The following is a 26,839-nucleotide window of genomic DNA, read 5'->3' as shown; positions in this document are numbered from 1 at the left end:
TTTGCTGTGCAAAAATGCGAGGCTGTTGGTTCTGTGTGAAAACGCTAGGCTTGCATCATGCAAAAACGCTAGGTCTTCAGTTGGGGGGGGGTCTTGCTTGAGAAGGTGCACTGTGGATGTCCGGTCCTTGCTGCCTCTTCTGCCAGAAAGTGCTAGTGTTGGGTTTTCTTATATACTTGGCTATCAAAATTGCCCTACCTAGTTCCCAACAAAAGTCACTTAAAAATAATAAGTGAAAATTGGCTAAAATAGGGAAAATAGGTCTATGCACTTTAAAAATGCTCCTGATGGGTTTTGATGGAAATCTGATGGTCATGCTGTGTGCAACCAAAGGATATGCATCTATTCTAAGTGTCTGGACATTCACGGTCTGTGAACAAACTCACAAAAGTGCTAGATCACTTCCTAATCTAGGCTGACTGAACTGAACTGAACCCAACCCATGTCGTGAAGTAGCTTGTCCACGTACACATAGGGTTAGATGTGCACGTGACATAGCCATATATTGTGTGACGTGCAACATATTTAACCACTTGTGTGTGGTCAAGATGCGTCGATGATTCCTACTACAGTGCCCATGTTGCAAACAATTCCTTATGACAATTTGGGGGCACTGGAAAAGCCGAAAGTTTACAAAGAAGGTGGTGCAACTGTCTTTCAGTGGCTTCGAGGATAACACAAAGGCTCTTACTTTCCTGGAGCAGTTCGATACAGCTTATGCAGGAGGGAATTTTACAGAGGTCTCTAAGGTCAGGAAAGCTGCCACTTTCTTGAAAGACAATGTGCTTACATGGTGGACAACATTGTTAATGCAAGGACAGACACCTGCCACTTGGGTCTACTTCAAGAAAATGTTTGCATCTGCTTGGTTGTCAAATGAATTTGAAGCCGACATCATGACAGATTGGCACCAACTCACTGCGGCTACTTGCAAGAGCCTACAGGAGTATAATCGGAGGTTCTGTAAAGCCTTACTCTCGATAACTCCTACAGATTTGTGCCATTGACAGAGCAAATAGAGAAGTACTGTCATGTGACACATCCAACCCTATGTGTCCGTGGACAAGCTACAGCACGACAAGGGTTCAGTCAGTCCAGTCAGTCTAGATTTAGAAGTGTTCTGGCGCTTTTGTGAGTCTGTTTGCAGACCGTGCATGTCTAGACACTTAGTGTAGATGCATATCCTTTGGTTGCACAGAGCATGATCATAAGCATTCCCATCAGAATTCATCAGAATCCTTCAGGGGAATTTTCCAGTGCATTTAGCCTATTTAACCTATTTTTGACATTTTTCACTTATTATTTTTAAGTGACTTTTGTTGGAAAGTAGGTAGGGCAAATTGAGTAAGTTTGTATATAAGCAAACTTAGACTAGCACTAATTGGCAGAAGAGGTAGCAGGAGCACCTTGCTCAACAGGCAACTTCTTAGCAAGACCAACCCCCGCGACTACTCTGGCGTTTTCTCCACAGAAGACCTAGCGTTTTTGCATAAGATCAACCTTGGCGATTTGTGCACAGTAGATCAGCCTTGGCGTCGTCAAGACACAGTAGATCAGCCTAGCGTTTTGCATTTGCGGGACAACCGGCGACATCAGTAGATTTTCAGCCCTAGCGTTTTTGCATCTGCATTATACTCCAGCGTTTTGCAGATTCTTCACGACAAGGCCACAAGAAGACCAGCGTTTTTAGTTTTTAGCAGTAAGCAACCGCAGTACAAGTCCCGAACCTCGCAGATCTCATCTTCTCGTAGTAGTTCCTCGCCGCACGATGGGATCCATCGAAGTTTACAGTTTCGGCCCGGAAAACACAGATTTCAGCATCTGCGTTTTCAGTGCGTCGTCGTCGCATCGTCGTCACTGACATAGAGTCAGAATTCAGCAGATAAAGATTTGCAGATTTCAGCCATTAGCGTTTTCAGATTTCAGCCCGTCTCGTCGTTATCCTTATCGTCGTCGACATCATCGGCAAGTCCAAGCATTGTAGAGATTTGTGCAATCATAAGTAGACCGCTCTCGCCATAGAGAGTGGGGCCTTCGGAGGAGGGTTTTACAACGTCTCTGGTGTCGTATTCTTTTCTCTCTCTATCTCTCAGTCTCATGCATCTTCACGCATTGTCCGTTCATTGGTTTTGTGTCCATTGCAGTCTCTCACTAAAGGAACGGAAGGCTCTCCCTTCCGTAAGTAAAAGGAATCCTTGAGCACAGTTTGGAGCACTCATCTTGAGCAAAGTTCAACATTCACTTCTGCTGCACCTTATCTTGGTATCAGAGCTTTGGCATTGTTCTGTATCACTCAAGGAAAGAACCACAAGAATCACAAGATTTTTTTTTGCTTGTTGAGGTCGCGCGAACCCAAGTTTGCTTGGGCGTGTCGATTCCTAGGATTCCTGTCACTCTTCAAAAACACGATTAGGAAAGAAGGGCTTGTCCAGCCTCCCCTTGTACCTCTTTTCACTCATTGAGAGCGGACCGTGCACTTAACGGCCGGCCAATCAACGTGAGGTGGAAAAAAGCAACCTTGGTGTGAGCGCAAGGCCGCCTAGGGGTGCGCCCGCGGAAAAGAGAAGAACTTGGGTGAAGAGAAGATCCTTCTCGAACACAGATTGCAAGCGAAAGAAAACCTCAAGACCCTCAAGAACCCAAGAACTCAAGACCCTCACGAACCCAAGTCCTCGTGAACTTAAGAACTCAAGACCCTCAAGAACCCAAGTTCCTCGTGAACTTAAGAACCCAAGACCACAAGAACCCACACAAATCCAAGACTTTAGTGGATGGTCATCACCCGAAGCGGAATGGATACTTCGCATGGAGGTGGTGAGCATGAGAGAGGCGAAGAAGAATTTTCCCCACCAGGAGGTTTTTCCGACCCTCCCCCTTCCCCATCTACGTCAAGGATTGCACTAACTTCTATGAAAGAGATGACGCAGTTGTTTATGGAACGACAGTTAGACCGCGAAGCACGAAAAGCAGAAAGAGAAGCAGACAGAAAGGCCTACGAAGAAGAGATGGCAGACATAGATGGTGAATACGAAGAAAGCATGGCAGCCATAGAGCGTAAGTACGACTTGGAAGACAAAGAACGACAAGCCAAATTGGATCGCGAAAACAAAGAAAGTCAAGCAGAATTTAATCGCGAGAACAAAGCCATCAAAGAAAAGAGCGACCAACACATGAAAGTGTTCTTGCGACTCTTTTCTCAAGTGTAGGCACAAATGCAAGAGATTCGGGAAAAATAGACTCTCTCAGTCTCTTCTTCTCCAAAGCAAGACACACATGATTTTCATGATGATGATTTGAATGACAATGATAAGCATGATGGTTTGGATGATAATGATGAGCATGATGATTTGCATGATCAAGATGTGATTTCTCACAAGCATGATGATTTGCATGATCAAGATGTGATTTCTCATAAGCATGATGATTTGCATGAAGATGTTGTGATTGTTTACAAGGATGATGAGTTAGTTGATGCTTTTTCTAGCGAAGTGTTAGGTGCAACGGAATAAATGTTTGCGCTTTGCTAAAGATGAGTGCTCCGAACTGTGTTCAAGGTTCCTTTTGTTCTTAGGTAGAGGCTTCCGTTCTTAATGAGAGAATGCTATGATCACAAACAAACTGAATGGACACTGTGCGTGCAAGTGTATGAGACTGAGCGATAGAGAGAAGAGAGATACGACACCAGAGACGTAAAATCCTCCTCCGAAGGCCCCACTCTCGTCGGCGAGAGCGGTCTACTTATGATTGCACAATCTGGTACAAATGGTATGCATGAGACTGATGCAAGTCTAGGCTATGTCGGTGACGACGACGGGAATCACGACACTGACCTAAGGGCTGAAATCTGCAAGCTTTTCACGGTTGTCCAAAAATGCTATGGGCTGAAATCTGCGATTGATCCAAAAACGCTGATTTGTGGGCTGTTTTCGGTGGTTTCTTGACGCTGAAAATCTGCAGTTTAATGGCTGAAAACTGAGGTCTTTCTGCGGCTGAATCTGCTACTTCTTCATGGGCTGAATTCTGCTACCTTTAGGGCTGAATCTGCTACTGTTCTAGGGTCGTACTTGCAGATTCTCAATGCTGAAAAACGTTGCTGATGCAGATCAAAAACGCTAGCTTGCTGGTTTCAAAAACGCTAGATGGCTGGCTGAATCTTGTGGCGATGAAGGCTGATGCAAAAACGCCACTGCTGATGGAAAACGCTGGGATGGCTTGGGTCTTATGCTGGCGATCCTTGTTGGAAACGCTAGGCAATGGGGGTCTAGGGAAGGTTCACTAAGACTTGGTCTTGCTGAGAAGTTGCTTGCTGAGCTTGGCTTCTGTTGCTTTTTCTGCCATTTAGTGCTAACTTTGGTTTGCTTATATATTTTCATAGCAAAATTGCCCTACCTACTTTTGTTGGAAAGTCACTTAAATTAATAAGTGAAAAATGTCAAAAATAGGGAAAATAGGCTAAATGCACTGGAAAATTCCCCTGAAGGATTCTGATGGGAATGCTTATGATCATGCTGTGTGCAACCAGAGGAAATGCATCTACACTAAGTGACTGGGCGTGCACGGTCTACGAATAGACTCACAAAAGTGCCAGATCACTTCTAAATCTAGACTAACTGGACTGACTGAACCCTCGTCGTGCTGTAGCTTGTCCACGGATACATAGGGTTGGATGTGTCACGTGACATCCCCTACTTTTCAAAGTGAGGTACTGGTACCGATCGCCAATAGCATCCGGAATCCTGGAAGGGACTCTTCGCCGGTCCACTCGGATGTGCGGGTCGTGCGGTACTTGAACTTCATAAAGGTCTGCAACGCTTGCTTCTTTGGGCTGCGCCGAAAGCGACAGAAAGTCTTCTGTGGCTCCTTCAATGCTTCAACTTCGCCTAGAGTTCTGCTTCTTCTTTCTTCAAGAATCTCCATGGCTGAAAATTCTTGAAATCATTTCCAACACAAAAACATGGACATACCCATTCCATGTAAAGTGAACGGAGAAAATCTTGTCTTCCTCAAAGACTGTCAATGCAATGTAGATGAACAAAGTTACGGAGTGCTAAACCGTTCACCACACACACGCAAACAATGAGATCGAATCTTTCTCTTTTGATCTAAAGCAATAATTGTGGCAATTCACAGCGGAAATGCTCATGCTTCGTGCTCATACTTTCATGTGCTCTTTCTACAACTGTGTCGTACCAAGGAAGAGACATGGAACGTGACTTCCTTGAATGTATACTTTTCAGCTTTCATGAATAATCCGCATACATCCGTGCTCATTCATGAGTGAAACGTGCTCAACGTACAATATCTCATGCCTAGGAAAAGGGATCACGTAAAGATGCTGACTAAAATACAGGAAACGATCACAAATGAAACATTCGAACAATGCGTACGTACTAATCATGCGAACACATAATACTCCCTGTGAGGGTTCTATGGACCTAGGCTCGAGAGCCAAGATCGATCCTTCGTGATTGACCGAATCTGCAACGAGGTTAGCTTCGCTAGAAAAAGCATCAACTAACACATCATCCTTGTGAACAATCACTTCTTCTTCATGCAACTCATCATGCTTGTGAGAAATCTCATCTTGATCATGCAAATCATCACGCTTGTCAGAAATCACACCTTGATCATGCAAATCATCATCCTTGTCTTTATCATCCAAATCATCATGCTGATCATTGTTAATCAAATTATCATCATGCTTCTCATAATCATGCAAATCCTGTGTGTCATGCTTTGGAGAAGAAGAGATTGAGCGAGTCTCTTTTCCCCAAATCTCTTGCATCTGTGCCTAAACTTGAGAATAGAGTCACTAGAATTCTTTGTTTTGTCGGTCGCTCGGTTCTTGTATTGCTTTGGCTTCCTTCCGTGTTGCTTCTCTTTCTGCTCTTCTTTCTGCGTGTCTGCGTTCCATTTTTGCCATTCTTTCTGTATATCTTGCTTCGCGTTCTAACTTCCTTTCCATAAACATCTGGTCTAAAGCCTCCATAGGAGTTAGTGCAATCCTTGACGTAGATGGGAAGGGTCGGAAAAACCTCCTGGTGGGGAAAATTCTTCGTCGCCTCTCTCATGCTCATCACCTCCAAGTGAAGTATCCATTCCGCTTCGAGTGATGACCATCCACAGAAGTCTTGGGTTCTTGTGGTCTTGGGTTCTTAAGTTCACGAGGAACTTGGTTTCTTGGGTTCTTGAGGGTCTTGAGGTTCTTGAGGTTTTCTTTCGCTTGCAAACCGCGTTTGAGAAGGATCTTCTCTTCACCCGAGTTCTACTCCTTTCCGCGGGAGCACCCCTTGGCGGCCTTGCGCTCACACCAAGGTTGCTTTTTCTCACCTCACGTCGATTGGCCGGCCGCTAAGTGCACGGTCCGCTCTCAATGAGTGAAAAGAGACACAAAGGGAGGCTGGACAAGCCCTTCTTTCTTGGGATTCCTGTCACTTTTCAAAAACACGATTAGGAATCGACACGCCCAAGCGAACTTGGGTTCGTGCGACCGCAACAAGCAAAAAAATTCTTGTGATTCTTGTGGGTCTTTCCTTGAGTGATACAGAACACTGCCAAAGCTTTGATACCAATGTTAGGTGCAGCGGAATGAATGTTTGCGCTTTGCTCAAGATGAGTGCTCCGAACTGTGCTCAAGGTTCCTTTTGTTCTCATGGAAGGTAGAGCCTTCCGTTCTTAATGAGAGAATGCTATGATCACAAACAAAGTGAATGGACATTGTGCGTGCAAGTGTATGACACTGAGAGATAGAGAGAAGAGAGATATGACACCAGAGATGTTGTAAAACCCTCCTCCGAAGTCCCCACTATCGTTGGCGAGAGTGGTCTACTTATGATTGCACAATCTGGTACAAATGGTATGCATGAGAATGATACAACTCTAGGCTATGTCGGTGACGACGACGAGATTGGCGACAGTGACCTAAGGGCTGAAATCTGCAAGCTTTTCACGGCTGTCCAAAAACGCTATGGGCTGAAATCTGCGATTGATCCAAAAACGCTGATTTGTGGGCTGTTTTCGGTGGTTCCTTGACGCTGGAAATCTGCAGTTTAATGGCTGAAAATTGAGGTCTTTCTGGGGCTGAATCTGCTACTTCTTCATGGGCTGAATCTGCTACTGTTGTAGGGCCGTACTTGCACGTTCTCAATGCTGGAAAATGCTGCTGATGCAGATAAAAAATGCTAGCTTGCTGGTTTCAAAAACGCTCGATGGCTGGTTGAATCTTCTGGCGATGAAGGTTGATGCAAAAACGCCAATGTTGATGTAAAACGCTGGGATGGCTTGGGTCTTCTGTTGGCGATCCTTGTTTGAAACGCTAGGCAATGGGGGTTTGCTGCTTGGAGGGAAGGTCCACCAAGACTTGGTCTTGCTGAGAAGTTGCCTGCTGAGCTTGGCTCCTGTTGCCTCTTCTGCCATTTAGTGCTAACTTTGGTTTGCTTATATATTTTCATAGCAAAATTGCCCTACCTACTTTTGTTGGAAAGTCACTTAAATTAATAAGTGAAAAATGTCAAAAATAGGGAAAATAGGCTAAATGCACTGGAAAATTCCCCTGAAGGATTCTGATGGGAATACTTATGCTCATGCTATATGCAACCAGAGGATATGCATCTACACTAAGTGATTGGGCGTGCACGGTCTACGAATAGACTCACAAAAGTGCCATATCACTTCTAAATTTAGACCGATTGGACTGACTGAACCCTTGTCGTGCTGTAGCTTGTCCACGGACACATGGGGTTGGATGTGTCACGGACACGAAGCTAACCTAGTTGCAGATTCGATTAATCACGAAGGATTGATGTTGGCTCTCGAGCCTAGATCCAAAGAACCCTCACAGGAAGTTTTATGTGTTCGCATGATTAGTACGCACGCATTATACGAGTGTCTCTTTCGTGATCGTTTCCTGTATGTTCATCAGCGTCTTTTTGTGATCCCTTTTCTTAGGCATGAAATATTGTACATTGAGCATGTTTCACTCATGAATGAGCACAAATGTATGCGGATTGTTCATGAAAAGCTGAAAAGTATACATTCAAGGACGTCACATTCCATGTCTCTTCCTTGGCATGACACATTTGTAGAAAGAGCACATGAAAGTATGAGCACCAAGCATGGGCATTTCCGTTGTGAATTGCCATAGTTGATTGATTTAGATCAGCAAGACAAGAGTCGATCTCATTGTTTGCGTGTGTGTGGTGAACGGTTTGGCACTCCGTCTCTTTGTTCATCTACATTGCATGCACAATCTTTGAGGAAGACAACATTTTTCCACTCACTTTACATGGAATGGGTATGTTCATGTTCATGTTTTTGTGTTGGAAATGGTTTTAGGAATTTTCAGCCATGGAGATTCTTAAAGAAGAAAGAAGCAGGTCTATAGACGAAGTTGAAGCATCGAAGGAGTCAGAGAAGACTGTCATTTTCGGCGCGGGCCAAAGAAGCAAGCGTTGCAGACCTTATGAAGTTCAAGTGCTGCACAACCCGCACATCCGAGTGGGCCGGCAAAGAGTCCCTTCCAGGATTCCGGATGCTATTTGCGGTCTCCCTGGACGCCATACAGTTCGGTACCAGTACCTCACTTCGAAAAGGAGGGGATGTCACGTAACACATCCAATCCTATGTGTCCGTGGACAAGCTACAGCACGACAAGGGTTCAGTCAATCCAGTCAGTCTAGATTTTGAAGTGTTCTGACACTTTTGTGAGTCTGTTCGCAGACCGTGCATGTCCAGACACTTAGTGTAGATGCATATCCTCTGGTTGCACACAACATGATCATAAGCATTCCCATCAGACTCCATCAAACTCTTTCAGGGGAATTTTCCAGTGCATTTAGCCTATTTTACCTATTTTTGACATTTTTCACTTATTATTTTTAAGTGACTTTTGTTGGAAAGTAGGTAGGACAAATTGAGTAAGTTTGTATATAAGCAAACCTAGACTAGCACTAATTGGCAGAAGAGGCATTAGGAGCACCTTGCTTAACAGGCAAGTTGTCAGCACGACCAACCCCCTCGACTACTCTGGCGTTTTCTCCACAGAAGACCTAGCGTTTTTGCATCGGATCAGCCTTGGTGATTTGTGCACAGCAGATCAGCCTTGGCGTCGTTAAGACACAGCAGATCAGCCTAGCGTTTTGCATTTACAAGACAACCGGCGACAGCAGCAGATTTTCAGCCCTAGCATTTTTGCATCTGCATTATACCCCAGCGTTTTGCAGATTCTTCGCGACAAGGCCACAAGAAGACCAGCGTTTTTAGTTTTTAGCAGTAAGCAGCCGCAGTACAAGTCCCGAACCTCGCAGACCTCATCTTCCCGTAGTAGTCCCTCGCCGCACGGTGGGATCCATCGAAGTTTACAGTTTCAGCCCGGAAAACGCAGATTTCAGCATCTGCGTTTTCAGTGCGTCGTCGTCGCATTGTCGTCATCGCGGTCGTCACCGACATAGAGTTAGAATTCAGCAGATAAAGATTTGCAGATTTCAGCCATTAGCGTTTTCAGATTTCAGCCCGTCTCGTCGTTATCCTCATCGTTGTCGACAGCGTCGGCAAGTCCAAGCATTGTAGATATTTGTGCAATCATAAGTAGACCGCTCTTGCCATATAGAGTGGGGCCTTCGGAGGGGGGTTTTACGTCTCCGGTGTTGTATTCTCTTCTCTCTCTATCTCTCAGTCTCATGCATCTTCACGCAGTGTCCATTCACTGGTTTTGTGTCCATTGCACTCTCTCACTAAAGGAACGGAAGGCCTTCCCTTCCGTAAGTAAAAGGAATCCTTGAGCACAGTTCGGACCCCTCATCTTGAGCAAAGTTCAACATTCACTTCTGCTTCACCTTACATTTTACTTCACTTGAAAGAACTGAACTGAATTGAACGAAAGAGAGATGACGAGAGAGAGAAAAGAGATGACACAAGGATGTCTTGTCCCAACCCTCAAGGGCCCCCTTGTGTTTGTTTGCGGAGTACTAGATCCGAGCAAAATCGTTATTCTCTTCCGATGCACCTGACAAGTACTGTCGTGGGCTGCCTAAAGGGCTTCGGGACTACTGTACCAAGAACAGAGTAGCTACCCTCACCCAATTCATGGAACTTGCTAACACTAGTCTTGCCTTGTTGAAAGGAGAGGACAGTGGGTTTCCGAGCAACGAGAAAGGAGGGCAGCAGAATAAAAATTCAGCAAAGAAGCTCTGTGTGAAAACGGCTCCTGAAGCGTCATAGGGGTCAAAAAAGGCCAACAAAGACAAGGATTCAGCCGGGACTTTTGGAGCGCACGCAAAGAAACAGAAAGGAAGCCTTTTGTGCGTAAGTCGCTCGAGGAAAAGAAGGTCTTAATGGCTGAAAACAAATGCTTTATATGCGAGCAGCTTGGTCACTTTGCTATCTTTTGTCCACAAAGGAAAAGATGAGCTGACTCAGATGATAAAGAGGATCAGAAAGGCAAGAAGCCTAAACCCACGGTAGGTTTGGTACCAGATATGGTGGGTGACAGGCCCATTACAGATGCCAGTGAGTTATGTAGAGCATGGGGTAAAGTTAGAGATCAAACGGCACTCATCTTCTTTGATCCAGGTGCCAAAGCAAACTTCATCGCACCAGAGCTAGCTATGAAGCTGGGCATCCGAGCTGAAGAGATGCGGTACACGGCAGAGGCAGGATTGGCATGTCCTGGCCACTCTGAGTGTGTTACTCCCATTATTGGAAAGCTGCGTCTGCATATTCAGTCATATGTAGACACATAAGAATTTTATATCATGCCATTGGAAGGGTGCGATGTGCTACGTGGAATTCTGTGGATGTTCAGAGTACATGGCGTGCTGGATGCCTTCGGCAAGACGATCACCCTTCAGCATAGGGGCAAAACTCATGTTTTGGATGTAAAGCTCAAAGGGAAGTCTGTCCCTATTGTATCTGCTTCTGCTATCACTTCTGTAATAAAGAATCATCTTTCTGTGTACTTGATTTTTGCACGTGATGTCTCAGATAATTGTCAGTCAAATTTATCTGTGTGAGATAAAGAAAGGTCAGCATTTTTGCGAGAGTTTAGTGACTGTTTTTTTATTCATTACTGTCGCTATTGCCGCCAGAGAGACCTGAGGACCATCGGATAGATTTGGTGTCAGGGTGTAGCCCACCAAATAGACCTCCCTACAGGGTTAGTACGACACAGCAGAAAGAGATTATGGGCTAGGTTGAGGAGTTATTAGAGAAGCGGCTGATCCAGCCTAGTTCTTCACCCTTTTGCTCCCCAGTGCTCCTAGTACAGAAAAAGGATGGCTCATGGCGCATGTGTATTGATTACCGTGCGTTGAATAAGAATACCATCAAGAATAGGTTTCCTATTCCTAGGATTGATGATATTCTCGATCGTTTAGAGGGTGCTGCAATTTTCAGCAGGATAGACCTTAAGAGTGGGTACCATCAGATTCGTATAAGGCCAGAGGATGTGCACAAGTGTCACAAGACGGGCACCACACCACATGCCAATAGAAAAGAACAAACTGAACAAACTTTTAGCACTTCAATAACAACTGAACTGAAAAAGAGAGACGATACGAGACACGGAGCGGCGGAATCCTACCCCAGAGAGTATTTGTCACGTGACACATCCAACCCTGTGTGTCCGTGGACAAGCTACAGCATGACCAGGGTTTAGTCAGTCAAGTCAGTCTAGAATAGGAAGTGATCTAGCACCTTTGTGAGTCTGTTCGCAGACCGTGCATGCCCAGACACTTAGTGCATATGCATATCCTCTGGTTGCACACAGCATGATCATAAGCATTCCCATCAGAATCCATCAGAATCCTTCAGGGGAATTTTCCAATGCATTTAGCCTATTTTTCCTATTTTTGACATTTTTCACTTATTATTTTTAAGTGACTTTTGTTAGAAAGTAGGTAGGGAAAATTGAGTAAGTTTGTATATAAGGAAACCAGAGTTAGCACTGAATTGGTAGAAGAGGTAGGAGCACCGCTCAACAGGCACCTTCTCAGTAGGAACCCCCAGCAAGGCCTAGCGTTTTTGCTACACAATAGAGAGGCTAGCGTTTTGCATCAAGACCCTGGCAGATCAGCTAGTGTTTTTGCATTTGCAGATTCCCGGCAACAGCAGAACCACATATCAGCCTAGTGTTTTGCATTTGCAGAACATCTGGACAGCAGATCAGTTTTCAGCCCTAGCGTTTTTGGTTTGCAGATCAGCCCCGGCGTTTTGCAAATTTACCGCGACGGAACATCAAGGAACATCAGCGTTTTCAGTTTTCAGCAGTTAGCACCCGCAGTAGAAGTCCCGAACCTCTCACCTTCCCGCAACAAATCCTCGCCGCACGGTCAGATCCCGCAAAGTTTACAATTTCAGCCCGGAAAACGCAGATTTCAGTATCTGCGTTTTCAGCGCGTCGTCGTCGCATCGTCGCCATCGACATCGTCATTGACACATAGTCAGAATTCAGCAGATAAAGATTTGCAGATTTCAGCCCTCAGCAATTTCAGATTTCAGCCCGTCTCGTCGTCGTCCTCATCGTCGTCGACATCGTCGGCAAGTCCAAGCATTGTAGAGATTTGTGCAATCATAAGTAGACCACTCTCGCCATAGAGAGTGGGGCCTTCGGAGGAGGGTTTTACGTCTCTAGTGTTGTATTCTCTTCTCTCTCTATCTCTCAGTCTCATACACTTGCTCTTTTCTATGGTACATGGGCAGTTTGCACAGAATCAAGAACAGGAGACTCTCTCCGTCTTTGCTCCAAAGCATGACACACAGGATTTGCATGATGATACGCATGATGATTTAAATGACAATGATAAGCATGATGATTTGGATGACATTGACAAGCATGATGATTTGCATGATCAAGATGTGATTTCTCACCAGCATGATGAGTTGCATGAAGAAGATGTGATTGTCACAAGAAGGATGGTGTGTTAGTTGATACTTTCTCTAGTGAATCTAACCTCGTTGCAGATTCGATCAATCACGAAGGATCGATCTTTGCATGATCAAGATGTGATTTCTCACAAGCATGATGAGTTGCATGAAGAAGATGTGATTGTCACAAGAAGGATGATGTGTTAGTTGATACTTTCTCTAGTGAATCTAACCTCGTTGCAGATTCGATCAATCACGAAGGATCGATCTTGGCTCTCGAGCCTAGGTCCAAAGAACCCCTTTAGGAAGAACCGATCTTGGCTCTCAAGCCTAGGTCCCAAGAACCATTACAGGAAGTATTATGTGTTCGCATGATTCATACGCACGCATTGTTCCAGTGTTTCATTCGTGATCGGTTCTTGTATTTTCGTCAGCATCTTTATGTGATCCCTTTTCCTAGGCATGACATATTGTATGTTGAGCATTTCACTCATGAATGAGCACGGATGTATGTGGATTATTCATGAAAAGCTGAAAAATATACATTCAAGGAAGTCACATTCCATGTCTCTTCCTTGGGATGACACATTTGTAGAAAGAGCACATGAAAGTATGAGCACCAAGCATGGGTATTTCCGTTGTGAATTGCCACAGTTGATTGCTTTAGATCAGAAGAGAAAGATTCGATCTCCTTGTTTGCGTGTGTGTGGTGAACGGTTTGGCACTCCGTCTATTGGTTCATCTACATTGCATGCACAATCTTTTAGGAAGACAATATTTTTTCCACTCACTTTATATGGAATAGGTATATACGCTCATGGTTTTGTGTTGGAAATGGTTTCAGGAATTTTCAGCCATGAAGCATGACTCTCGACGAAGTTGAAGCATTGAGGAGCCACAGAAGACTGTCGCTTTCGGCGCGGCCCAAAGAAGCAAGCGTTGCAGACCTTTATGAAGTTCAAGTACCGCACGACCCGCACATCAAAGTGGGCCGGCGAAGAGTCCCTTCCAGGGTTCCGGATGCTATTGGCGATCTCTCTCGACGCCATACAATTCGGTATCAGTACCTCACTTTGAAAAGGAGGGGATGTCACGTGACACATCCAATCCTGTGTATCCGTGGACAAGCTACAGCATGACCAGGGTTCAGTCAGTCAAGTCAGTCTAGAATAGGAAGTGATCTGGCACCTTTGTGAGTCTGTTCGCAGACCGTGCATGCCCAGACACTTAGTGTAGATGCATATCCTCTGGTTGCACACAACATGATCATAAGCATTCCCATCAAAATCCATCAGAATCCTTCAGGGGAATTTTCGAGTGCATTTAGCCTATTTTCCCTATTTTTGACATTTTTCACTTATTATTTTTAAGTGACTTTTGTTGGAAAGTAGGTAGGGCAAATTGAGTAAGTTTGTATATAAGGAAACCAGAGTTAGCACTAATTGGCAAAAGAGGCAGGAGCACCGCTCAACAGGCACCTTCTCAGCAGGAACTCCCAGCAAGGCCTAGCGTTTTTGCTACACAGCAGAGAGGCTAGTGTTTTGCATCAAGACCCCAGATCAATCAGTGTTTTTGCATTTGCAGATTCCCGGCAACAACAGAACCACAGATCAGCCTAGCGTTTTGCATTTGCAGGACATCCAGCGACAGCAGATCAGTTTTCAGCCCTAGCGTTTTTGGTTTGCAGATCACTCCCGGCGTTTTGCAAATATACCGCGACGGAACATCAAGGAACATCAGCGTTTTCAGTTTTCAGCAGCTAGCACCCGCAGTAGAAGTCCCGAACCTCGCAGATCTCACCTTCCCGCAACAGATCCTCGCCGCACGGTCAGATCCCGCAAAGTTTACAGTTTCAGCTTGGAAAACGCAGATTTCAGCATCTGCGTTTTCAGCGCGTCGTCGTCGCATCGTTGCCATCGACATAGAGGCAGAATTCAATAGATAAAGATTTGTAGATTTCAGCCCTTAGCAATTTCAGATTTCAGCCCGTCTTGTCGTTGTCCTCATCGTCGTCGGCAAGTCCAAGCATTGTAGAGATTTGTGCAATCATAAGTAGACCGCTCTCGCCATAGAGAGTGGGGCCTTTGGAGGAGGGTTTTACGTCGTCTCTGGTGTTGTATTCTCTTCTCCCTCTATCTCTGAGTCTCATACACTTGCACGCATAGTGTCCATTCACTTTGTTTGTGATCATTGCACTCTCTCATTAAGAACGGAAGGCTCTACCTTCCATAAGAACGAAAAGGAACCTTGAGCAATCGGAGCAGTCATCTTGAGCAAAGTTCAAACATTCATTCCGCTGCACCTAACAGTATTGGCCCCAAACCTTGGCGCCCCTTTCGGTATTTCCTTATATTGCATCAACAAAGTACAAGCTGGTACTCTAGAATCTGCACCTTCGCCAAGAAGCATGCCAGAGAATGAGCCCTAACCTCATATATAAAGGCCCTTGGCCTAAAAAGCAATTAGAGTGAAAAGCCTTCAAAACTCAAAAGCTTCTGGTCCACAAGCAAAGCCAAAAAGGTGCCAACGTAAATCATGGAAATCCGTACAACCTGCCACGTCATCAGCTAGTGCAAAACGTGGAAATCTCCCTGCTGCCCTTAGGGTTAGGGTTAGGGTTAGGGTTTGTGCAGTTTTAGGGTTTTTAGTAGCAAAATTAGGGTTTGCAGGTATTAGGGTTAGGGTTTCTAGAATTAGGGTTTGCAGATTTTAGGCAGGGTGGTCTCGTACGGTCACGTACGTTTTGTCCTCGTACGAAGACGTACGGTACTCATTGAACTAGAAAATTTTATGTCGTACGACATGGTTACGTACGTTCAAAAATAAAAACACACAATTCTTAACCCTACATTTTACACTTAGGACAAATAGACAATTGATTATCACATTGGACAAGAATGCAGCTTGCAAGTGCCAAGTGCCGACACTCAAGAGTTGAGAATCAAGACAATGAGACACAATGGGTATGAACTGCGATTCGTATTACATATGTCATAAATCAAAAAGCTAAGTTGAGGTTTGATAATCGAGATGATACAAAAAAGTAGGCCTTTTAAGCCTCAATCGTGCAAAAAGTGGAAGTAGGGTCAAAAAAGATATGAGAGACACTAAAGTCTAAGAGCTTTCTCCGCTTTCATCATCATCATCATCATCTTCCTCTTGTGAGCTATGCTCATCGATGTCATCTTCATCCTCACATGAATCGGATTGTGGTGTGTCATAATCTCCCTCACTAAGGAGATTTCCCTCCTCGTCATACTCTGGCTCTCTAGGGTCCATAGTGTTGGATCTACGAATAGGCACATCCTCCAAAATAGAGGCCGCCGCAATGGAGCCACTTCCCGAGCCTGGCCACACATAGGTTGTAGGAGTAGCAGCCTCCATCTCACGGCCACGGCCACGAGCATGGGAAGCTCTTGCACCTCTACCTCTTGTAGCCGAAGGGACTCCACGCACAATGACTCTCTTGCGTGATCGTGTGCGAGAAACCGTCGGTCAATCTCCTCTAGCTCCAAGTAGAGCTCGCGGAAAATTTGCTCCTCCGTCATATCACGCTCTTTGTTGACACTTTTGAGAGTATCAATTGAGAGCTTGCAATCATCAACATTGACCTATTTGACAAGTTATACAAAAGTCCAAAAGAGTCAAGACTCAAGATAAAGTTAGCACATGTGAATTGGAATGCAAAGCCATAGCCCATATGAGTCAAGAAGCAAGTGTGTAGAAAGACGGTTTACTTGTCTAGCCATAGGCATCTCATGCATGGAGCGCAACATTCGGAGATTGAAGCGACAATAGATGAGCCGCTCCAATTGCTTTGTTGACAGTTTGTTGCGAATTTTGGTGTGGATAAGCGAGTATGCGGACCAATTTCGCTCGCATGCACCAGATGAGCAATCCTATATTATATTCAAAAGATAGTGAGTATCATGTATGTAATATAATTCATGAGAGAGAGAGAGAGAGAGAGAGAGAGAGAGAGAGAGAGAGAGAGAGAGAGAGAGAGCGCCAAGGCCCGAGGCTTAAGAGGGTTTACTTGTCCAAGAATCCTTAATGCAACTCTTTGAAGGTGAGGTAATTGGTAGCCGAAGCTCTCCCACCAAAAAAGAGGCTTCACCAAGGACTCCCTCTTCCAACATATGGTGGAAGTGAAAGCCGTGCCTCTTTGGTCTCCATAGTTGATTAGCTCTTGAAGAAATGCGCCGTGATGATCTTCCGAGAGGGCCTTGGGAAGGAAGTTGCGACTCTCTTCTTGTAGCATTTGGTTTGTGAAAAGATCCGGCTTCTTGTTGGCCGGATGCAAGAGAGCCGCAAAGTGGTGAATGGGCCTCTTCATAAAATCCCATCTCTTTTGGAAAAGAAAGAGGATATCATCTTTCTTGGGGGAATCTTCAAAGACATCACTACAAAAAGAGAGAGAGAGAGAGGTGAGGCATAGTGCAAATTAGCAAAAAACATATTGTCGACTTGAGAATGGAGAGCAAAGGAGATACATCATACCGTGTCCCATTGGGTGGACCATCAAGAATGGTTGATGTCTCTATTTCCTTGTATGCCTCATCCATGAAGTGGTGAAGAAGGCCTATGGTAGATCCCTCCATGTCGGTCATTCGGAGCACTCTGTAGATGGGCAAGATGGCTACCACAAGACCCTTCACCTCTTCCCAAAATTCTTCTTTGAGGGAAAGCCGTTGGATGGCCTTTGCCTCTTGTGAGGTTGCCGAGTTCTCTCCTTCACACCATTGCTTGAACTCATCGGACACCATGGTTTTTTGCACTTTGTTTTGGACATCGTAGAGGCGCTCAAGAAGAAGCCACATAGAGGCAAATCGTGTTGCCGAGGGTTTCTTCAACTCCTTGTCGGAGTACGTGCGAAAAATTGCAAGTACTCTCACCTTAGCACGATAGTGAGGGCTTGGGTGAGAATGGCCTTCACCCATTCTAGTTCTCCTATGTCTTCCATGAGAAGATCGAGGCAATGGGAGGCACAAGGGGTCCATACAATGTTCTTGTATTCGGCCTTAAGTAGTCGGCTCATGCTAGTGCAATTGGATGCATTATCGGTGATCACTTGCACCACATTTTCGGGCCTGACCTACATTAAAGAGAGAAAAATTTAGAACACTTATCAAGAGGGGCAAAAGTAGTAAGTACATACTACACATTGCACAATGCACATTGCACAAGAAGAGGGGACAACTTAAACTCTCACCTCTTCTATTGCCGCCTTGATGTGCTTGTAGATGAATTTTCCCGTGATCTTCTTGCCTCTTGGTCCCGCATCAACCGCTCTCAAGAAGTAGGTGCCAAGAGAGCATGACACGAGTATGTTAATGATGCCCCTCTTCTTACGATCACTCCACCCATCGGAGAGAATGCAGCACCCATATTTTGCCCATCCGGCTCGCACGGGCTCAAGGGATTTGTCGATTCTTGTCCGCTCTTCGTCGAGCTTCTTGGTGCGCATGTCCGCATAGGATGGACCTGTCCACCCCTCACATGGACCGATGGCCGCAATAGCTTTCACCATCCTCTTCCACCGCTCTAGTCGAAGGATGTTGAAAGCAAGATTACACTCAATGATGGTGCGTGCAATCTCAATGTCCGCAAGCCTTTGTCTCTCTTTGAGGAAAGACAATGGACCGGAGCTCACCCACCGATTGCGAGAGAGAGGCTTGCCTTGCTTGCTTTGGAGGACGGCCACTAGCACTTGCCGATGCCTTCTTCTTATTGGTAGCCATTGAGCTTGCCGTCACGTCACCGCTTGCAATGGAGGTAGAGGGAGAAGGGCCACTTGTAGTTGTATCCTCCTCCGAGTCGGTAACATCAATGTCGGGCGCCACTATCTCCTCTTGGGCTCTCTTCATCCCCACCTTGCACCTTTTCAAAGGGAGATACTTCTTCTTGCACTCTTCCAAAATGTTGTTGGGTATATTGGGACATGGACCGGCTTCACCTCCCATCTTCGTCAAGTGGATGATGAGTCGAGTGGAGGAGGAGGTCATGATCTTGGGACAATACTTGCATGTCCACCTACAAACGTTTCGTTTGTCCCTCACTCTCTCATAGGAACGGCAATGCTTTTCAAAAGCTTCATGAAGAGGGGGAGGCATGATAGAACACTTGAAAGTTGAGAGATTTAGAGCTTGAAAGTTGAAACTTGAGAGGGTTACGCAATGGAGAGCTTGAGATTTTTTGATAATGGAGAGAGGAGGTGTGAGAGAGGAAGACTCAAGAGGAAAGCTTCATGGAGGAATGCCAATGGAGAGCTATGATGGAGGAATGGAGAGCTTGAGAGCTATGGAGGAATGCTTCATGGAGGAATGGAGAGCTTGAGAGCTTGAGAATGACTCATGAGCTTGAGCCTTGAGTTGGAACATAATGGAGAAGAAGAGAAAGAGGGCATCTTTATATAGATTTAGAGTGTAGACACTTGCCCTTGAGGCTTGAACACAAGAGAGAGTTAGATAAGAGAGAGAGAGAGAGAGAGAGAGAGAGAGAGAGAGAGAGAGAGAGAGGAGCCTAGGCCCTAATGGAATCCAAGGTAAAGGACCAAAGCAATGAGAGAGAGGGAGAGGGAGAGAGAGGAGCTAATGGAATCCAAAGAAATGTGAGAGGGAGAGGGAGAGAGAGGAGCTAATGGAATCCAAAGCAATGCTCAAGGCATGTGGGAGGTGAGGGGGGGGGGGGGGGGGGGGGGGGGGGGGATCCTAGGAGGGATCCTATGCCAAAAAGTCACGTAAAATCCTCACAAACAAAAGCGTAGTCAACGGTTTTAAAACCGGCCAAACGGACTAAAAAGGGGCCGGACGGAACGGACGCCACTGTCGGACGGGACAAAACCGGACGGGACGTTACGTCCAACGGATGAGAACAACCGTGGTTTTAGGGTTAGGGTTTTCTAGAATTAGGGTTTCAGCAGTTAGGGTTTTTGGCAGAAATTAGGGTTAGGGTTTTTTCTCTTGGGCAGCCATGTCATCACTTTGTGACAGTTTAGGCCCCTCGGCCACATCTGTAAGTTGGCTCCATTCTTTAGGCTTTGACACGTCAGCAGTTTGTTACAACAAGATTGCGTTTAGAATGACATTTGGTCTTTATGAGTTCCTAGTGATGCCGTTTTGTCTAACAAATGCTCTTGCCACGTTCAACAGGATGATGGACCGGATTTTCCGCTCGCATCAACAGTTTGTTGGGACTTTCTTCGATGACATGATAGTCTATTCGAAGAATGAAGAGAAGCATAGGCGTCACTTGACCATTGTGTTAAAAGAGCTGCGCAGTCACAGGTTACTAGTCAATCCTAAGAAAAGTGAATTCTTCTTGGAAGAGATCCACTTTCTTGGCCACATAGTGTCAAAGGATGGTGTCAGAATGGATCCCGCAAACTTGCAAAGGTCGAAGCTATTAAGACGTGGCCAGACTTGAAGACTGTGCACGATGTCAGAAGCTTCTTGGGATTGTGTTCCTACTATGAAAGGTTTATCAAGAATTTTGCAGAGATAGCATCTCCTCTTCACGCTTTGCAAAAGAAAGAGGTCACTTTCAGATGGAGAAAAAGAAATTTCAGCTTTTAGTCTCTTAAAGGAAAAGTTGACTTCAGATCCAGTAATTGTTTTGCCAGATCTCAGGAAGTCATTTGTGGTCCAGTGTGACGCGTGTGGCAGTAGCATCGGAGCAGTGCTAATGCAAGATGGACGTGTAGTAGTTTACAAAAGCCGAATTTTACAAGGGCTAGAGAAGACTATGTAAGTCTATAAGAAAGAGCTCTTGGCCGTGATTCATGCGCTTTCTAGTTGGAAGCACTACCTCTTAGGCGCTGATTTTGTTGTCCAAACAGACCATCAGACCTTGTGATACTTCTTGACACAGTCAAAGCTATCCGAAAAGCATATGCGATAGGCAAACATTCTTTCTATGTTCCACTTCCAGATTATGCATGTGGAAGGCAAGAAGAATGTTGTGGCTGATGCGTTATCAAGAAAGCCATAGATTTCAGCTGTGTCAATTCCTTATCATCATGAGCTGGATGACATAAAGGAACAATATGCTACTGATGAAGATTTTGCAAGGATCTTTGAACAGTTGCAAGAGGGGCAACATCATGAGCACTACCTCCTCAGAGATGATTTTATGATGATGCATGGATGACTTTGTCACTAGGCCATTGCGTCATAAGGTCATGGAAGAGAGTCATGTCCCACCGTATGCAAGGCATCGTGGTATTGATGCAACAGTTAAAGCAGTAGAGACATTCTTCTATTGGACTACCTTGAGGAGAGATGTGGATGCCTTTGTGCGAGCATGCATGATTTGCCAAAAGGTCAAGTTTGACAGGCAAAAGGCATCAGGGTTGTTACAACCACTGTCGATTCCTGATAAGCCATGGGAAAGCATTGCTATGGACTTTATCTTTGATCTTCCAAGAACGCCAACAAGGAATGAGGGTATATGGACCATTATTTGCAGGTTTCAGCAAGTAGGTGTAACAGACTTGGACACTCCAAGTCAAGAATCTACCGCGACAACACAAATAACCACTTCAAAACAGTTCACAGTTCACAATTGATTCGACACTGGCCCGGCGGAGTTCCGTGCCTAGAGATATTGGCCCCCAAGACTGGCACCCCTTTTAGTATTTCTTTTTGTATTAATCTGTGTTCAAAGTACAAGAGTGCGGGTAGGCGCTCACACTTAGACTCTGCGTCCAAATGCTCTGAGTTCTGAGTGGCCTACCCACTTATTTAAAGAGTTCAAGGGCTGCTAAAAGCAGAGACCAAAAGCTGAAAATCAAAAGCCCAAAAATAAAGCAAAGGCTCTTTCTCTCTCTTGCTTGTCAAATAAAGCAAGTGCAAAAAGCTGTCCATAAAAATAGCTTTTAATATAAAGCAAAAGAGCTCTCTCTCAAGCTTGTGTAGAAAAAGCAAGAGTCTCTCTCTCTTTTCCACTCTCAGTTGCATAGCCAAAAATCTGCCAAAAGCTGAGCGTTGATTGCGCCGGAAATCACGGAATTCCGTACTGTTGCCACGTGGCACCACCTCTGCCATTTTCGGGTGTTGACCGTGCGCAGTAGCCACGTCATCATTTAGCCTGTCCATCCCCAGGACTGTCCATGCTTTAGGGGGGAAGGTGTGTGTGTACACTGGGCAGCCACGTCACAGTTTGTGACATACCCCCCTCTTGAAAGCATTGTAATCGCCCTCGATTACGCCTGTAAAACAGACAGAAGCCATAAATTGCCTTAGCAGACACTGACTGTTAGTACCTATGCAATAGGAACACATATCTAGCACATGTACCAATCGACAGTCACATCACACGACATCACAAGACATCACTTGACATCACATGACAAATCACATTCAACATTCATTCGGATCTTAGACCACGATTTATCGGCAATGCAGTTAGCAATCGCATCTAGATCCACTCGACTGCATAGATGCCCGATTGACTAACCCCTATTGCAACCATGTCTATTCGAGATCATTCAGACCGAAATGCTGCAGTCATTTCGTCTATCAATTTCTGCACTTAAACAAGTTAGTTTCATATTTTCCGGAATTCCATTTCATAAAGTCATCCAGCAGAATACTGTCAGCTCTCAGTAACCCTAAAGCTCAAAGAGATATCAGTGACTCTAGTATTCAAAAATCGAGGCATCTGTTGACAAAGGAGCGGAGTAACTCCCCTCTTGTGAAAACCCACTGCACCAGATCTCCGGCCAAGCTGAATTCTGGGTTCCATTTGGAATGGACTATGCTAAACCAAAAGCTTCAAGGTAAAGATTCACATTCCGACGAATATCTGCTAGGTCTTCCTCCTCCATTCGCTTCGCATCCAATTGAAGTAGGTCTTGAATTTAACTAAGAACTGTCAGTTCGCTTTACCTTCTACTTTCTTTCTGTGCCAATGTTCTGGAACGAGTATCTGCTTGTTTTCGTCCATTTTGGGTTGTTCATCATCAGGCACATCGCCTTCAAAAGACTTCAAGAGACTCACAGGAAAAACATTGTGAATCCTCCAAGTATTCTGGCAGCTTCAGTCCAAAGGAGATATCATTTATCTTTTCGGAAAACTTGGAAAGGTCCATAGTATCGCATACTAAGCTCTAGAAAAAGCCTCTCCTTTCCCTTCTTCTTTCTCAGGCGTGCCTTCTCAAAACGTAAGAGCACCCTATCATTCTCCTTCAATTTCAAATCGCGACGATGGCGATCTGCATCCTTTTTCTATCTTTCCTGAGATTTCTGCAAAGCCTTTCGGACCAAGTCCATCGTGAACTGGTCGGCTTCAAAGAAAAATCTGATCTTTCGTGCTAAGGAAGGGTGGAACTGTTAGGTGCAGTTGAATGAATGTTTGCGCTTTGCTCAAGATGAGTGCTCCGAACTATGCTCAATGTTCCTTTTGTTCTTATGGAAGGGAGAGCCTTCCGTTCTTAATGAGAGAATGCTATGATCACAAACAAAGTGAATGGACACTGTGCGTGCAAGTGTATGAGACTGAGAGATAGAGAGAGAAGAGAAATACGACACCAAGACGGTTGTAAAACCCTCCTCCGAAGTCCCCACTCTCGTCGGCGAGAGTGGTCTACTTATGATTGCACAATCTGGTACAAATGGTATGCATGAGACTGATGCAAGTCTAGGCTATGTCGACGATGACGACGGTGATGATGACGACGACCTAAGGGCTGAAATCTGCAATCTTTCTACTGCTGTCCAAAAACGCTATGGGCTGAAATCTGCGACTGAGCCAAAAACGCTGATTTGGGGGCTGTTTTCGGTAGATCTTTGACGCTGAAAATCTGCAGGTTTAGTGCTGAAAACTGAGGTTCTTCATGGCTGAAAATTGAGGTCTTTATTGGGCTGAATCTGTTACACTTTAGGTGAAAATTGTCGGTCTTTATCTGCTGCTGAAAACCAAAAACGCCAAGGAGCTAATGACCAAAAACGCTAGCAGTGGTTGATCCTTGCAAAAACGCTAGGTGCTGGGTACTGTTGGCGATGCAAATCTGATGCAAAAACGCCAGGCTGGGGATGCTGTGCAAAAACGCTAGGTGAGGGAATCTGCTGCTTGGAGGAAAAAGTCCACCAAGGTTCTTGTGAGAAGTTGCCTGCTGAGCTTGGCTCCTGTTGCCTCTTTTGCCAAATAGTGCTAGCTCTACTTTGCTTTTATACAAACTTATTCAATTTGCCCTACCTACTTTTGTTGGAAAGTCACTTAAATTAATAAGTGAAAAATGTCAAAAATAGGAAAAAATAGGCTAAATGCATTGGAAAATTCCCCTAACTGATTCTGATGGATTTTGATGGGAATACTGATGATCATGCTGTGTGCAACCAGAGGATATGCATCTACACTAAGTGACTGGGCATGCACGGTCTACGAATAGACTCACAAAAGTGCCATATCACTTCTAATCTAGACTGACTTGATTGAACTGAACCCTGATCATGCTGTAGCTTGTCGACGGACACATAGGGTTGGATTTGTCACTGACATCCCCTCCTTTTCAAAGTGAGGTACTGGTACCGAACTGTATGGCGGCGAGGGAGATCGTCAATAGCATCCGGAATCCTGGAAGGGACTTTTCGCCGGCCCACTCTGATGTGTGGGTTGTGCGGTACTTGAACTTCATAAAGGTCTGCAATGCTTGCTTCTTTGGGCCGCGCCGAAAGCGACAGAAAGTCTTCTGTGGCTCCTTCAATGCTTCAACTTCGCCGAGAGTCATGCTTCTTTCTTCTTCAAGAATCTCCATGGCTGAAAATTCCTGAAACCATTTCCAACACAAAAACATGAACATACCTATTCCATGTAAAGTGAGTGAAAAAGTCTTGTCTTCCTCAAAGACTGTGCATACAATGTAGATGAACAAAGAGACGGAGTGCTAAACAGTTCACCACATACGCACAAACAATGAGATCGAATCTTTCTCTTATGATCTAGAGCAATCAACTGTGGCAATTCACAACGGAAATACCCATGCTTGGTGCTCATACTTTCATGTGCTCGTTCTACAACTGTGTCGTGCCAAGGAAGAGACATGGAATGTGACTTCCTGAAATGCATACTTTTCATCTTTTCATGAGAAATCCGCATACATCCGTGCTCATTCATGAGTGAGACGTGCTTAACGTACAATATGTCATGCCTAGGAAAAGGGATCACATAACAACGCTGACTAAAATACAGGAAACGATCACGAATGAAACACTCGAACAGTGCGTGCGTATCAATCATGCGAACACAGAATACTTCCTGTGAGGGTTCTTTGGACCTAGGCTCAAGAGCCAAGATCGATCCTTCGTGAGTGATCGAATCTGCAACGAGGTTAGCTTCACTAGAAAAAGCATCCACTAACACATCATCCTTGTGAACAAACACATCATCTTCATGCAAATCATCATGCTTGTGAGAAATCACATCTCGATCATGCAAATCATCATGCTCATCATTATCAACCAAATCACCATGCTCATCATTATCATTCAAATCATCATACTTGTCATTCAAATCCTGTGTGTCATGCTTTGGAGAAGAAGAGACTGAGAGAGTCTCCTTTTCCCGAATCTCTTGCATCTGTGCCTGAACTTGAGAAAAGAGTCGCAAGAACTCTTTCATGTGTTGGTCGCTCTTTTCTTTGATGGCTTTGTTCGCGCGATCAAATTCTGCTTGTGTTGCTTTGTTCTCGCGATCAAATTTGGCTTGACTTTCTTTTTCTTCCAAGTCGTACTGACGCTCTATGGCTTCCAGTCTTGCATCGTATTCACGATCTATGGCTGCCATTCTTTCTTCGTAGTGACGATCTATGGCTACCCTTCTTTCTTCGTAGTCTAACTTCTTGTCCATAAACAACTGCGGCAACTCCTTCATAGGAGTTAGTGCAATCCTTGTTGTAGATGGGGAAGGGTCAGAAAAACCTCCTGGTGGGGAAATTTCTTCTTCGCCTCTCTCATGCTGATCACCTCCAAGCGAAGTAGCCATTCCGCTTCGAGTGATGACCATTCTGAAGTCGTGGGTTCTTGTGGTCTTGGGTTCTTAAGTTCACGAGGAACTTGGGTTCTTGTGGGTCTTGAGTTCTTGAGGGTTCTTGAGGTTTTCTTTTGCTTGCAATCTGTGTTTGAGAAGAATCTTCTCTTCACCCGAGTTCTACTCCTTTCCGTGGGCGCACCCCTTGGCGGCCTTGCGCTCACACCAAGGTTGCTTTTTCCCACCTCACGTCGATTGGCCGACTGCTAAGTGCACGGTCCGCTCTCAATGAGTGAAAAGTGACACAAGGGGAGGCTGGACAAGCCCTTCTTTCTTGGGATTCCTGTCACTCTTCAAAAACACGATTAGGAATTGACACGCCCAAGCGAACTTGGGTTCGTCCGACCGCAACAAGCAAATTTTTTTTTCTTGTGGTTCTTTCCTTGAGTGATATAAAACACTGCCAAACCTCTGATACCAATGTTAGGTGCAGTGGAATGAATGTTTGCTCTTTGCTCAAGATGAGTGCTCCGAACTGTGCTCAAGGTTCCTTTTGTTCTTATGGAAGGGAGAGCCTTCCGTTCTTAATGAGAGAATGCTATGATCACAAACAAAGTGAATGGACACTGTGTGTGCAAGTGTATGAGACTGAGAGATAGAGAGAAAAGAGAAATACGACACCAAGACGGTTGTAAAACCCTCCTCCGAAGGCCCCACTCGTCGGCGAGAGTGGTCTACTTATGATTGCACATTCTGGTACAAATGGTATGCATGAGACTGATGCAAGTCTAGGCTATGTCGTCGACGACGACGACGACCTAAGGGTTGAAATCTGCAATCTTTCTACTGCTGTCCAAAAACGCTATGGGCTGAAATCTGCGACTGAGCCAAAAACGCTGATTTGGGGGCCGCTGGAAATCTGCAGGTTTAGGGCTGAAAATTGAGGTTCTTCATGGCTGAAAACTGAGGTCTTTACCGGGCTGAATCTGCTACACTTTAGGTGAAAATTGCG

At 45.1% G+C, this 26,839-nt stretch overlaps 1 protein-coding gene and 2 pseudogenes across 3 annotated transcripts in view; 1 reads left to right on the top strand and 2 right to left on the bottom strand.

Annotated features, from left to right (window-relative positions):
* The window catches only part of LOC147419725 (uncharacterized), a 93,691-nt gene that overhangs the window by 5,620 nt on the left and 61,232 nt on the right, over positions 1-26,839 (top strand). The gene's annotated exons all lie outside the window — the stretch shown is intronic.
* Positions 17,265-17,968, bottom strand: LOC147419728 (uncharacterized; annotated as a pseudogene).
* LOC147419727 (uncharacterized) lies at positions 17,945-19,477 on the bottom strand (annotated as a pseudogene).

The sequence above is a fragment of the Adiantum capillus-veneris genome, chromosome 29 (assembly GCF_014529385.1).
Source record: "Adiantum capillus-veneris isolate H3 chromosome 29, ASM1452938v2, whole genome shotgun sequence".
Classification (NCBI taxonomy): domain Eukaryota; kingdom Viridiplantae; phylum Streptophyta; class Polypodiopsida; order Polypodiales; family Pteridaceae; genus Adiantum; species Adiantum capillus-veneris.
Note: the sequence above shows the minus strand (reverse complement) of the source record. Positions and strands in the feature narration are given on the sequence as shown.